Here is a 13,547-nt window from a genome sequence, read left to right on the forward strand (position 1 = left end):
TTTGAAATTGCAGAGGTTAGACTGGTAAGCCATTCCTCTTAGGGCTGTCTACCTCCACTACCCATACACATAAAAGCTACTAGGAAAAAAATCAAACCCACTTCCATTTGGGCATGCATAAGTTTGCAACTAACTTTCAAATTTAATAGTGTAATTTTAAGTCTGAAAAATGCATATATAAAATTACATGGACGACAATGAAGACCACATTCGACAAATTTAGTAGAGTTTAGCACAAAGTTCCACATGCTGAGGAACTGAATCTTAACAAATTAACTCCAGATATGACCATATTAGAGAGAGCTGGAGACAGCCTTACAGAGCTGGCTTTTTAACTGAAGAAATGCCCTCAAGATTCATTCCAGCTAATGAAGGTATTATATAAACAGTTAAAAGGCAGTTGCTGGAGGCTGGTAATAAGCTCAAATATCAGCAGTTAGTAATTATGAAGGTTTCCTATCTCATTTCAGAATAAATATCCTGGTCTAGTTGTGATAGATCTGCTGAACGGAGACCTTCCTGTCACTATGTTCAGGTACTATTTTGTGGAGAGTATGTGTGATGTCTTTCCCTATATCTCCAGCTCTGTTTTAAGGTTAGACAAAGACTAAACCTGCCAATCAATAATCTGAACAGAAACAGTAAATCAAATTAATCAGATTGATAATTATTAAAGTGATTTTGCAACAGCAGAAGGAGTTGCCAGAAGGTAGATGCAAAACTGACCCACCCTGAAAGACAAAGTTACCAACACCACTTCTTTCATTAAAGAAGAGGCAAAAAATTGTTGACCTCACCCAGCAGTTTGGAAATTATGCATGGTCACTACCATTATGATTCACACTGAATTAAATTAAATATAGTTTTGTTAAATTATTTCACCTAAATAGGAGACCAGTGACCAAATAGGTATTTTTTGTGTTTTTATTATTAGCTTTTGTTATTACATGAACAGCTAGCATTTTTTATTAATTGAGACCCTAATTAAAGCCATACTAGTCATTTCCATTAGCTTACTCAAACTTCTCCAGAGCTGTCCGTCTGGTTTTAATCAAAACCAAATGGTAATCCAAGTTCTCAGTCTGGAACGGCTAAGAGGAAGTCATTCAGAGGAGGCAGAAGAAAGCAGAAAAGATAAACAGATGATATTCACTAAATTTGTGCAGAGCAGAGGATGTAGATGCTGTGGGTTACTCTGAAGACGTGATTCAGGCACTCTGTCAAATTGGAACGAAGTAGTTACAAGTGTTTTATGTCAGCAAAATACTAATATGATCAAGATGGAGTCTGTCCTTTTGCTTTCGCAGAGCTGGATTTGTGTGACTCTGGAGGATTCTTAGAAGAGGTAAAGCAACATATACCATTGCCTGCTATATGACTGCATTTAAACCACAGCATTCATTTTCTCAGATCCAGATAATTCTCTCGAGTAGGAATGCAATTTTATTGGCATATGCATGTGCATGGTATCTTTCGAACTGTGTGTACGTGCTGATCAGAATAGTACAAGAGCCTATGTAAGCTAAATTTAAATTCTGTTGTTCTCTTCCTTTTTCCTATTATCTGGTACAAAGATGAGACATTTTGGAGACATTGCCCCTTTGTTCGGGTTGACTGTCATCTTTGCATGAACCCTGGAGATGTGCAAAATGTAGGTATATTTTAAAAGGAAAGAAAACATCGGGGAGGGGTTTAAAACATGTTTGCATGATGTAACTGTAGCAGAGACCTTCCAGTTTGACAGAAATACCTCAGCAGTGTGTTAAGCTGAATGTCTTGAAAATTTTCAGTCTGGGCGTCTTTTTCCCTTTCCCCTCTCTGTGCGCTCGCTCCCTTTCTCTCTGCCTCGCGCACGCACACACACGCTCTCCCTCTCTGTCTCTCTCTCCCTCTCTCAAAGGCAGGAAATACTTTTCAGGCAATCTGGGCCTGGTTGTTGAGGCCCCTTTCACAAAACATCAGTCTGAATTTAGTAGACAGAAGTCACTGGGAAAGGCTTGACAGGCTCGTGCTTAGCTAAGGCTCCCTCCAGCTGCAGAGGGTGTTTTTGTTAGAATCACACATTGAGGAAAACTGCTTAGAATAGAGTAACGATCTCAGAAGTGAAATCTGAACTTTTATGCTAGCAGGAGCTAACTGGGACTGGGTTCTTTTGTTTGTTGGGTTTTTTTATCCCTTTTTTTTTTAAGGACTTTTTTTTCCTATCTTTTTTTTTTCTTTCTTTTCTTTTCTTTTTTTTTTTTTTAACCAAAGATTTTAAGAAGGTCATGTCCAAGTTTGACTGACATTCTCTTCATTTACGTAAAGCTGTCTCAGAATCTTCCGATACTTTAAAATAAGACAAAATATTTTTTCTTTTCTTTTTCTTTTTTCTTTTCTTTTTTTTTTTAAGTGAAAGTAAAGAAAAAACAGGAAAGCAACAAGCAGCATCCAGCACTACTGGGACTTTCAGCGTTCAGGATTCCAGCACTAAAACTGGAGGTAAATAAATAAGTATCATTGAAAATGTAAATTTAGTTGTATGCTGCTAATCCTGTTAATCAAAATGTGCCAGAGCTATAACAAAATCTTCTTGTTCATTTTGCTTAATCTTTTAAAAATATGCTTGATATGCTGAACTTTGTTTATTAGCATTCATATATAAATAGAACTGCATGGTCTTGCCTGCATGTTTTTAATAGGCATGAAATAAGAAAGCTAGAAGTGTGAATGATATCCTTTTTCACCTCATTTGCCAACAGGGAGGGCATTTAGGGCTATGTTTTTTTCTCTTTCCCACCTTCTCCTCCCTTCTCTTCCTTTCCCCTCCAGCAGTAATGATGATGAGAAGAGATTTAGGTAGATATATCAATTATACTTCTGATGGTTTTGTTGTCTAGCTTTTACTTAGTCATAAATGAAGTTTGCAGTATAACTGACAATACAGTCCTAAATGTGTACACTCTAAATATGCAATTTCAAGGTATCCTTCTCCTTGTTAGCTAAAGCAGGTTATTTTTAGTAACCTTTAATTAGATATGCAGTTTGGGATGTGCTGTGCTAACTTTTAGAAGGAAAGCAGGATTCAGTGAATGTCAGCTGACTAGATAACTTTGGTGAAGATGTATGAATTCTTTTTTTCAACCTAGTTAAGGTTTAACTATTAAAAGTAAAAACAATCCACTGCTTAAGTGTTTAGGGGGGAACTCAGGATATCATTTTTGACTCTGAGAACAGAGCTGCAGCTATTAAAGTGGTGATTTAAGCATTTTTCACATCTGTATATTTTTTTATATAGTATCCTTTGTCATTCTGAATATCTAAAAGGATAGCTGTTATTTTAAGTAATGTAAGAGATTCTTTCTTGCATCATTAAGACTTCATATATTTATTGGCTTGTTCGGTAACAGGAGTCATCTCTTCACATACATTTAAGAGAATTTTATGAAGTTTTTTATTTGTATTTTTACTAAATACTGTTTTGAAATAATTGGTGACTAATGAAATGATTTTGTGACTTGAAGGGAAGGGAAGGAGCATTAAGAACCCTGGAATGGTGTCCAGTATCTTCTCTGTTATAATAGACTGAGAACTGTGCTTTACTGCCATACCCATTTTGTAGAAGAATGTCCTCCATGCTGTTTGTAACTCTGGGCCATAAAGAGCGTGGGTCTGAAGGGGGAAGGAAACATCTGGTAGGCAGCAAGTTACTCCAGGATATGCCCTAGGGTGAACGTCAGAGTAGTAGTCACAACTTCCATAGTTCTTAGTCCTGAGCTGGGAGAGCTGTGGTAGGTCCATGGTGAGATAAAGTTCAGAAAAGAATCTAACCAGCTGAGTCTATGTGTCACTCCTATGAAATTCATGCTGGAACTTTGATTTGCCAAGGGACTTAATATTAGTGCCTTTCAGTTCACTCTGTTACCATACTTGCCCCTGCAATTGTGCATGTGGATACTCAGTCAGGACTGTGCTTAAACAGAGGAGAAAATACAAAATGATTAAAACAACTATTCCACATCAAGGGGCATCTTCTGTAGCATCTTCTTCTGTCTTTTAAAGGATATAATGAATGACCTCACTTGACCTCACTTGCAAATAAAAGTACCTGAAACAGTTGAGCTACAGGATAGACAATGGGATAAACTCCAGAAAATACTTTCTCATTTAACTCTGAAGTTTCTCACAGGCCATAAGAAAATATAACACACACAAGTGCCCTACACTCTCATATAGAATGTTTATTGAATAGTTCTGGAGACAAATCCCTGTTGCTATTCAGGTACTGGTCCTGCTTAATCTAAGTTTTGTGTTATACTATACTGTTTTCTTAGATATTGTTATTAAACAAACAAACAAATGCCTGCAAAAGGAGTAGTGAAAAGATAGGATACAATCTAACACTGAGCATCTATAGCATCTTTGACCTGTTCTGTTCACTCCAAAATGCTAATATCTTTTAACTTGAAACACACATAAAGCCAATACACAAGATGATTAATTTGAACAATAAAGCAAATTAATTAATATCTGCAGCCTTGAGCAAAACTAATGCAAGAGATCAAGTTCTTACAAGAGAAAAGATTCAAAGAGCTCTCCTTTGGCTTGAATTTATATCCTTGCAAACTCTTTTGTATCTTGTATCTGTTGACGTCAATGTTAAATTATGTAATCAGAACACCTAAACAAACTAAATTGGAATATTTGGGCCTAATTCATGAAGATCTTTGTGACACAAAGCAAAATTTAATTCCTTGGAAAAGAAAGCGAAAAACAAAAATAACTGTTTGGGTACGTAATTTTTGAGTAGGCAAGTCTTATGGTAATTCTTATGAACCGCTGAAGTTATAATATACTTTTACATTTTGCTTTAATGTGGTGGAAAAATAGAAGGCTGTCCATTTTGTCTTTTTTTATAAATCTCAAAATTTTATTCTTTTTTATTTTCTTAATTGTCTAAAATTGTATGCTGAATTTTCTAATATATTTTTCTGTTGTTCTTAAAATGAATTTTGTTACTGAAAATTACCAACTTTGGTGCAAAGCTTCCCCGAGGAGGACTGTAGCAGAAGCAGGAAGAGAACTTATGAACAATTTTATCAATTTTATTTTTTTTTATAAAAGGAATATATATACTTCTGGACATTCTTTTTTCTTGTAGCCATCTGGTTCCATTTTCTGTTGTTTGGATTAAAAAAAAATCTTAAAAGATTTTTTTTTTTTTAATCTTGGTGTCCTATTCCTTTTACAAAAGGAAAAGGGAGGAAAAAAAGAATTTTAAAAAAGTGCAATTGAAATAGCATAGCCAGAAGAACTAAACTCTGATCTCCTTCCTAAAATCAGGAGATTGGATGTAGATTCTGGAGGTCTCTGATTCTACTCCTCACTCAAGTCAGGGTCAGCTAGAACAGGCTGCTCTGAGCTTTGTCTACTTGAGTTTTGAATATCTTCAGACATGTTTATCAGTTTCACTACTTAGTAAGGATGTTAAACTTAGCTATCTACACAGGTATACACTTTTTTTTGTTTGTTTGTTTGTTTGTTTGTTTGTTTTTCAATGTACAGGTATGTGTGTACAGGTAAAAATGTACACCTGTATATATACCTGTATGTATAAAAGTATTCCCCAAACCAAATGCATAAAGCATTTTTGCATGCAAATCCTATATAAATAAGACTGTGACCATGATGTTTTAAAATAATTAACTCTATTGAATTTAAATACTTCATTGGGCTTCTGGCTGCATTTCAAGATGTTTTTCTTTTTCTTCATTCCCCACTGGTATTTGTTGATGTTTCTAGATTTTAAATGTAGTCTTTTGGTAAAGAATTTCAAATCCATTGTTACCATAATTACTTGTTTCTGTTGAATGAGGAAAATCTCTTACGTTAGAATTATTACAAATGCCTGGACTTTTATCTCGGACGTATTGTACATTATCCACTGAACACAGAGGTTTGCCCTGTGCTCTATATATCTGATGAAGACTTATTTAACTCACATATAGTCTTCTAGTCTTCACTTTCCTCTGGGCTCTCCTTTTTTCATTCTGATTAGTGATATTTTCTGTTTGGTATTTTTTTATATCTTGTCTCAAATTCCAGTAGGCTTAGATTAAAATGCCTTTGAAAAGGCATTTTCAGGAAAATTCTGTTACCTCTGAATCCTAAGTTCTTCTCCTTTCCTCTAGCTTTCTATCAGTTCTAGGCTTTCCAGGGTAGTTACTATGCCATATTACTAAGAATTCTGTAGTCTGATTCACTTTACCTCATCTGTGAGAAATGTTCCTTAATGCATAAATCTTCCAAGTTGAATGTAACTATACTTATGGAAAGTTTCCACTGTGATCCAAAGTTTTATTTTGTGTAAAGGAGATTCAAAATTACAGTGTAATTATACTAGGAGATGAGAGAGATCCTAGAGTAGAAGAGAAGATTATTTAAAAATATTATTCTGCTTAGAGAACTAAATAAAAATGGAAGAGGCGAGAAAAACCAGCAATATACTCACCTATTCTAACTACTTTCATATTTTTAGTAAAGCTGCATAACTGCAGCGTAATAAACATCTAACAACCTCAAGTTTGTATTACAACCTTTAATAGGAACATTTAAAGCTACTTTCTTGCATTTTCTCTTGCAAGACAAAAATGTGTAACAGGCATGTGAGGAATTACTTTGGATTCATTGGTTCAGTCCACAGCAGTGAACTCTCCATTTCTGATCAGCCCTGAGAGGCCCGAGAGGTTCAACACACTGAAAGTTGTAGTGTTGGATTAAACACCTGTCTGTAGGAGATGTCAGTGCTTTCATGGCAACTTCCAAACCCAGAATCAGCGTCAACTCCATTGGAAATATAAGTAAAGATTTTTAAAAGCTTTTTCATATCGTACAAACTGGTAGGTGGTAAAGAAATTTGATCCAAGTAGTTTTCAGACTGAGGAAGGGTAATGTGTTTTATTTTTTGTGTACAGAAACAGTAGTTTGCAGAATTGAATGAGTATTCCCAAGCAGGCTACAGATACTGAATAGAAGAAAAGCACCACAAAACTGAGAGATCAGCTGATGAGTCTGGAATTCAGGCCATTCTGTAAAATGAATTTCAGTGTCTTATGTGTGAAGTATACACATAATAGTATCAAAATTACTTTTTAGTCCTGTGCTCACCAGCAATGAATACATGCTTGTGGTTTACTCAGTGAGGGCAATGGTTACCAACAGTCATTGCCCATAGTGCCTTGGGCTTCACAGTTCATGTCTATAACAAGCTCCAACAACTCATCTTTAAATGGAAACACTCTATTAGAACCTTAAATATAAAAGGCAGCAGGAAAACAATCTGGTTAGTTTATATTGTTTTCCAAAGAACTTCCTGTAGCTAGAATATTAGTATTTTACTAGAGTTGGCTAGAAAATGGCATTTCTTCCACCATGAGAAATTTAGAAGAAAAAAAAAAAAAGAGAGAGAGAGAGAGATTTGGGAAAAAGTTATTCTAATTTAGGACTAAAAGTAATAGTCACAGTCTTCTGGTTTGACATGTCCTATGGGACAGCCTTTTTACTTTTGTGTAAAGTTGCTCCCAGTCAAGGGGAAGAGGAAGGAAAGTGTACGGAATTGGCCAATGAAATTATTTTTTCTGTTGTGCAGAAGTAGAGAGCAGAAAGAGTTTGGAGGCAGGATTGGTGAGACAGACACAAAAGCACAAAAATAAAGTTTCCTTTTAAGAGGTCTTATTCTTGAAAAAGGAATTTCTGTATTAAGGCTTCCTATTTCTCTAGCGGATGATTATATACTTGATGGCTGTTGTCATTCTGAAATGATGCTGTGGTGAAGGTGGTAGAGAACATTGCATTATCATATTGGCTAGTAAGAATTCAATGTGCATCATTAATATAATAAAATATCATTAAGGATTACATTAAAGAAGAACAATTACATCATGACACTTTTAAAAATATTATTTCTGTTTCCTTAACTATTCATCAGTGTCAAATAGTACAAAAATATGAAGTTGGATATGTTTATTGTTATTTAAATTGGTTTTGATTTGATAATTAAATGGGGTGTAAATAATATAGATCTTAAGTAAGCTGTATAATTGTGGATCAGTTTGGATCCTGTCATTTCCCCTTTCTCATCCTTGAGGAAGAAGATCAGCTGATCTGAGGCTAAAAGTTGGAAATAAAATATAAATGTAACCAGGTTAAATCTCAGTGTAATCACATGCTGGCTACAAGTAAAAGCCCTTCTTTGTAATGATGATGAGCACTTTTTAGAGGAGCAATAGAAAGGAAAAATAGCTAATGTTGTTTTACATTTTCTAACAACAAATTAAGGCACGTTGGCAAATCTTGGGTTCAGATCTTATGAATTAATAATATTTGCACTAAACAAGCAAGACTTTGGAAGTGTCTGAATGAGCAACTTGTCAATCTTATGTTACAGTTTGAGGCATCTAATGTATTGAGTTCTTATTATACTGCTGGACAGTACAACAGTTTCGGTAATATGCTAAATATCATTTACATCAAGGATTTAAATAGCCTTAAATGTAACCTCCTACTGTGCTGTGTACTTTCTAATTTTGACTGAGCTTGAAATTTGGTTCTAGATTACCAACCACAGCCATATTTACTTCTTTTATTCTGACTACTAACAGATAACATGGAGACTATTATTATACATTTATAGTTGGAGTTATTTTTTCCTATCTGCATTCAGTTGTATTTATTGACAGGGAAGTTTACACACAATTTTATCTCCTAGATGGTTGCTGCAATCGGGTCTCTCTCTAATTCTTCAGTTAGATTTCCAAATAAACATTAAATTAACAAACTGTCATATCTTTTCTCCTTCTGAATAAAATAAATAGCAAATACTCGAATAGCAATCTTTGCAAATTTCCCTCCTTATTTAAAACAAAACAAACAAAGCTCATATATTTATTCTCACTATGGATTTCTGTGGGTTTTTTGTTTTTTTCTTTTTTCCTTTTTCATTCTTCATTAGATTTTCAGCCAATTTACTATATACAAAGAATAGAAAGACTTGTAAATATATAGCAAAGGAACAAATGGATTTGATTGGATTTTGAAAGGAGGTTTAGGCATACCTACCATTGTTCCCAGCAGCCCAAGGTTGAAATTCCTCCTGTTTTCTTATTTTCTTATTTTCTTATTTTATTATTTTATCTTATCTTATAAATCTTATAAGATCTTATAAAATCTTATCTTTATCTTATACATTTTCTTATTTTGAGGGGATAACCCCAGGAGTTTTAGTGAGAAGATGGAGATTTCTAGGCCCAACCTGCTTCTGCTTCCCCTTCTTCTCCAAGGTCAAGAAAAAGAGTGGAACAAGGGTGCCACAGAAAGGCTGTACTTCTCATACCTGAGCCCCAGTCAGGATCCCTTCTGACTCTGTGCATCTCCTTTCTCCCATAAAAGACATATCTGGCTCCAAACTCATTGGCCTTTAGCTTGGAAGGATCTGTTTCTCATTTTAACCCCTTGAGATTTTCAGGCATCATTTCTGTCCCCTTACAATTCCCATGTATCTAGTGAGCAACTATCAAAGTTACAAATTCCACAATTTCTCATTTGAGCTGTTACTCAATCCAACCATTTCATTCCTGATACTTTGATTTCTTGTTCTGAAAAATGTTCTCACTGATGTTTCAACCTGAGTCTTGTTATCTTTTGATTTTAAGGTTGTGATCTGTTCTCACTGTTTTTTTTTATGATCTTAAGGTGGCCAGAAGTTGGTAGTGCATTCAAACAGCCTACTTCTAAAATACTATATTATAAAGTATGAGCTGGTAGGAATAATCATGTCTAGCACTTGGATCATTTGTCTGTAACGAATATCGATACTAAAACCACACTGACCAAGTGTCTTTTCACTGCATATTAGAAGCACAATGCAATATAGTTCCAATATTAGTGTTTGAGATTGGGTTTTTTTGTTTTGTTTTGTTATTAATATTGCTCATGGTTCTCTTAAGCATTTTGTCAGAAACTGGGGAATAAAAATTCTCACTATTTTAGAAATATTTTAGGATTGGCATTTGTTATGAGATTAAAATATGTTATTTTTTGTTATTTGATTAAAAGCCTATGGCTTTCACTAATCCTAAAGAATGCAATCAGTCAGTACATATGCGCCAACCACTGTATTATAAATACATCAGAATCTTTCCCAATCTGTCTGGCTTTATATGCATCAGAGTCACTGAAAATTTTCCATTCAGATTATTCTTGTCAAGACAAACAGCTTATTCTTAGCAGAATTCATATCTATTATCTTGCAGCAACCTCTTTAAGCTTTCTGAGACACGCGGTAGTTCTAAATGTTATGTCTGCAACATTGCTCTTAGTAATAATTTATTTAAAAAATATATATTAAAAAAAAAAAAAAAGGAAAGAGGGAAATTAAATTTTTTATTTTTTGGCATTTTCACTTTTAATAGCTTTTATTTTTAAAAAATCTGCAGAATGATGCAGAAAGGAAAAGCAATTAGGTGGACAGTGTCTAATAACCTATCCTTTCTCTAGACTCACATACATTGCACTGATTTGAGTTTTCTAAAATTAATTTTTAAAGAGGAGATGTATAGGTAGTGTACCTGTTAGTATTGATATCCTTATTTATTGTAGTCTAGGCAAGATATCTTCAGCTTTTTAGGAGAAAAAAAAAAAAAAGAGTATGCATCACACACCTTCTCAAAAGCCCAGATTTTTTTGTTTTAGCCGACAGGATGTAGTCTATGGAGTATTACTTCCTTAGCACCTTTCACTGGTACACAAAAGCTACTTCTATTACTATCCACTAATTCATGGATGAAAATGCCAGTATATGATTATCTTTTACATTTAAAAGAAATTAGGGAAAGCACATTGTGTACTCAGTCCTGCAGCAAAAATTCCTTATGTTTCTGTTCCTAAACATCAGGTTGTAGAATGATCCATACAAATGTACTGTAAAAACCTGTTTATATAAAAACTGCAGACAAGGTGAGCCCCCTACTTCAGTTAAATCCAAAGAGTGGTTTGTGTCCAGGAAATAAGAAAAGGAAGGACTGCAAATTGTAAAACAGGCAATTTAAAGTAACTAGCTATGCAAAGATCTAGAGGCTTATGTTTTATCTCAAATTATTTGTAAACAACATTCTGTCTCAGAGCTTGATATGGAATTACTGAAAGAGCTGAATGTAAGCCAGAACAGGAAGATGTGAGATGAGTTTATAGGAAACAGATCCCATTCGCTCAGACTTCCTTAAACAAAGCTTGCTGACTAGAGTCAGAGACCTACAAAGATAAAATAATGATAACAAATATTTCTGCTTGATCTCAGTTGCTTACGTATGCCCACTACATAAAAAATGTAATGAAACATTCTTTCATCTCAGTGTAACTTCATAAGTGAATGCTTTCACCTTATTCTTTTCCAAATAAGATTTGCATCCCATGCAAAGTATTAGCAAAAACTGAATTTCACTTGGGATGGTAAGGGTTGTACTGCTGGGGATGCTGCTGGGGTGCTCTGTGCATGGCCATGCTCACTGTGCCTGCTCTCGCTGTATCACTCCCTATGTCCTGTGGCTCTGTTGGTTGCACTGCCCCATCTTGTGGGGTGGCCGCAGCTGCTGGATTCTACACTTCTCCTCTCATCTCTTTATCCACCATGGAAAAAACAGGTGTGCTCCACTCCTGTGTGGACCAGAGAGCCCTTGTTTTGCGCCCCACTCTTGAAACCAGGAAGTTTCAGTTTCCCATTGTGGTCCCAAGAAGGGGAGCTGGGTCTCTGACAGGTCTTGGTGCGCTGAGATACAGAGTTTTGGAGAAAGTTTACTTCCTTCCCTTCCCATTTTCACTCCAGCTCCAACTTCAAGGTCTTGCTGGTGCAGCAGGCTATCAAGTCTAGGTTCTGTGTCCGTTTCTTTAAAAATGCTTCTCTAGGCTTCCTTGAGAAGGGAAAGGAAAAGGCATTTTAAAAAACGATCAACACACCTGAATGTAATTGGTATTTCATGGGATAAAGAGAGGATACTTCTCTGTCTGAATTTTGAAAGCCTCTCTGAAACTCTTTAATTTGAGCTACTGAGGAAAAATCACAGGAATCCTTCTTCAAGGAAAGTGTTAGACAATCTAATTATAGGATAGCCAGCCAGTTCATCTCATACAGGTTTTCTGCTGCAAAGTAACTATTTATTCCACAAGAGTTTATGCAAAACTTCCAAACATAAACAAGCATAAAGGCTCATCCTATTTTTCATTTCCATTGTAGCTCACATTGAACAGAGATCAGCAGTAATTTATTAGAAAATCTGTCAAAACTAGCATCTTGTTTTCTAAGCACTGCAAACCATCTCAAAGGGTGCTCAAAGGGGATTCTGCTTCAGTGTCACCACCCCCTGCCGTTTTCTTTGGTCAAGCATTGCCTACTGCATCAATATTATGAATCTTCTTTAAATCATACCACAGAACAAGAAACTTTCTCCAGGAGAAATCTTTATCTTTTATATTTTATTTCAAACTTTATTCTTCAGGAAATTAATACTACTAAGTAGTATAAAACTTAGTGGAACAGAAAAATAAAAGCCAAACATGAGCATGAATTATTGCAGCAGCTGTATCCCAATGGTATGCTTTGACCAGAAGAAAAGGTATTTTCACTCAATAAAACATTTCAAGAAAGACTTTAAGTTTTATAAATACTCAAGTAAACATTTATAAAAGTGTACATAAATACTTATTAGAAAATGAGTACTTTTTATTAAAATTTGAAAACTGGAATTACAATGAAAAACTGGTATCTTTTAGCGGTCAGAACAACAGTTGTATTGAAAATTTTCAGGTTTTTCAAAATCCTTCATGACAAACAGGCATTGAGTGTATACTTAATGATCTATAAAATTAAAATGAACAAAATCAGTCTTTTCAGAATTGTTTTCCTACTGATGTTTCTTTTATTCTTTTGGTCTGTTTGAAAACTTAGTAATGCTGACTCTTGCTAGCAAAAGAAAATCTAAATTCATTGCCACTTATCACTCTCTGGATCTGAAAGGCTGTAGAGCTGGTCAGTGACTGAAAATTAGTTAAACCTGTTTAAAGAAATTAAGTGAATTAGACTGCTAATCTTCTTCTGCTTGACTTAAAAAAAAAAAAAAAAGAAAAAGAAAAAAAAAAGATTTAAAGTTATCTAGTGGCATGGTAATGAACGGGAGAAAGGGGTTGTGTCTTCCCTTGGTGGAATACAAATGGACTTGAGAGCAGTATTTCTCAGATGGCAGAAGATGCTGTACATCAAGAAAAAGGAAGGCAGCAATAGCAGAAAAAAATAGCAGCACACTTTTATCTCTGGAGGAGAAAGTAACATGGTTATGGATCCTAGTCAGAGGTTTGGAGCAAGGGCTTTTCCCAAGCACAGCAGATGTGAGTACAAAGTAAAGAGGTCACCCTGCACGTGGAGGTGGAAAAGAGAGGAAAGGTGCTTGTTGGCCTATGACTATCACATAGTTATAGCAGAGAAAGAATTTCTGAGCTGAATTGTAGCAGATAATGCAGTC

General features: G+C 35.0%; 1 protein-coding gene across 3 annotated transcripts in view; it reads left to right on the plus strand.

Annotated features, from left to right (window-relative positions):
- Positions 1-1,090: 1,090 nt before the first annotated feature.
- Positions 1,091-13,547, plus strand: part of DLC1 (DLC1 Rho GTPase activating protein) — a 219,560-nt gene continuing 207,103 nt past the window's right edge. The window contains exons 1-3 of one of the 3 annotated variants that reach the window (XM_090139400.1): positions 1,091-1,345; positions 1,575-1,651; positions 2,393-2,481. The gene's annotated coding sequence lies outside the window, so the exon portion shown is untranslated. Of the gene's footprint in view, positions 1,346-1,574; positions 1,652-1,853; positions 2,482-13,547 lie in introns of those variants that run through there. The other 2 variants (XM_090139401.1, XM_090139402.1) reach the window with 2 other exon arrangements.

This window comes from Phasianus colchicus, chromosome 4 (assembly GCF_987193195.1).
Source record: "Phasianus colchicus chromosome 4, bPhaCol1.hap1.1, whole genome shotgun sequence".
Classification (NCBI taxonomy): Eukaryota; Metazoa; Chordata; class Aves; order Galliformes; family Phasianidae; genus Phasianus; species Phasianus colchicus.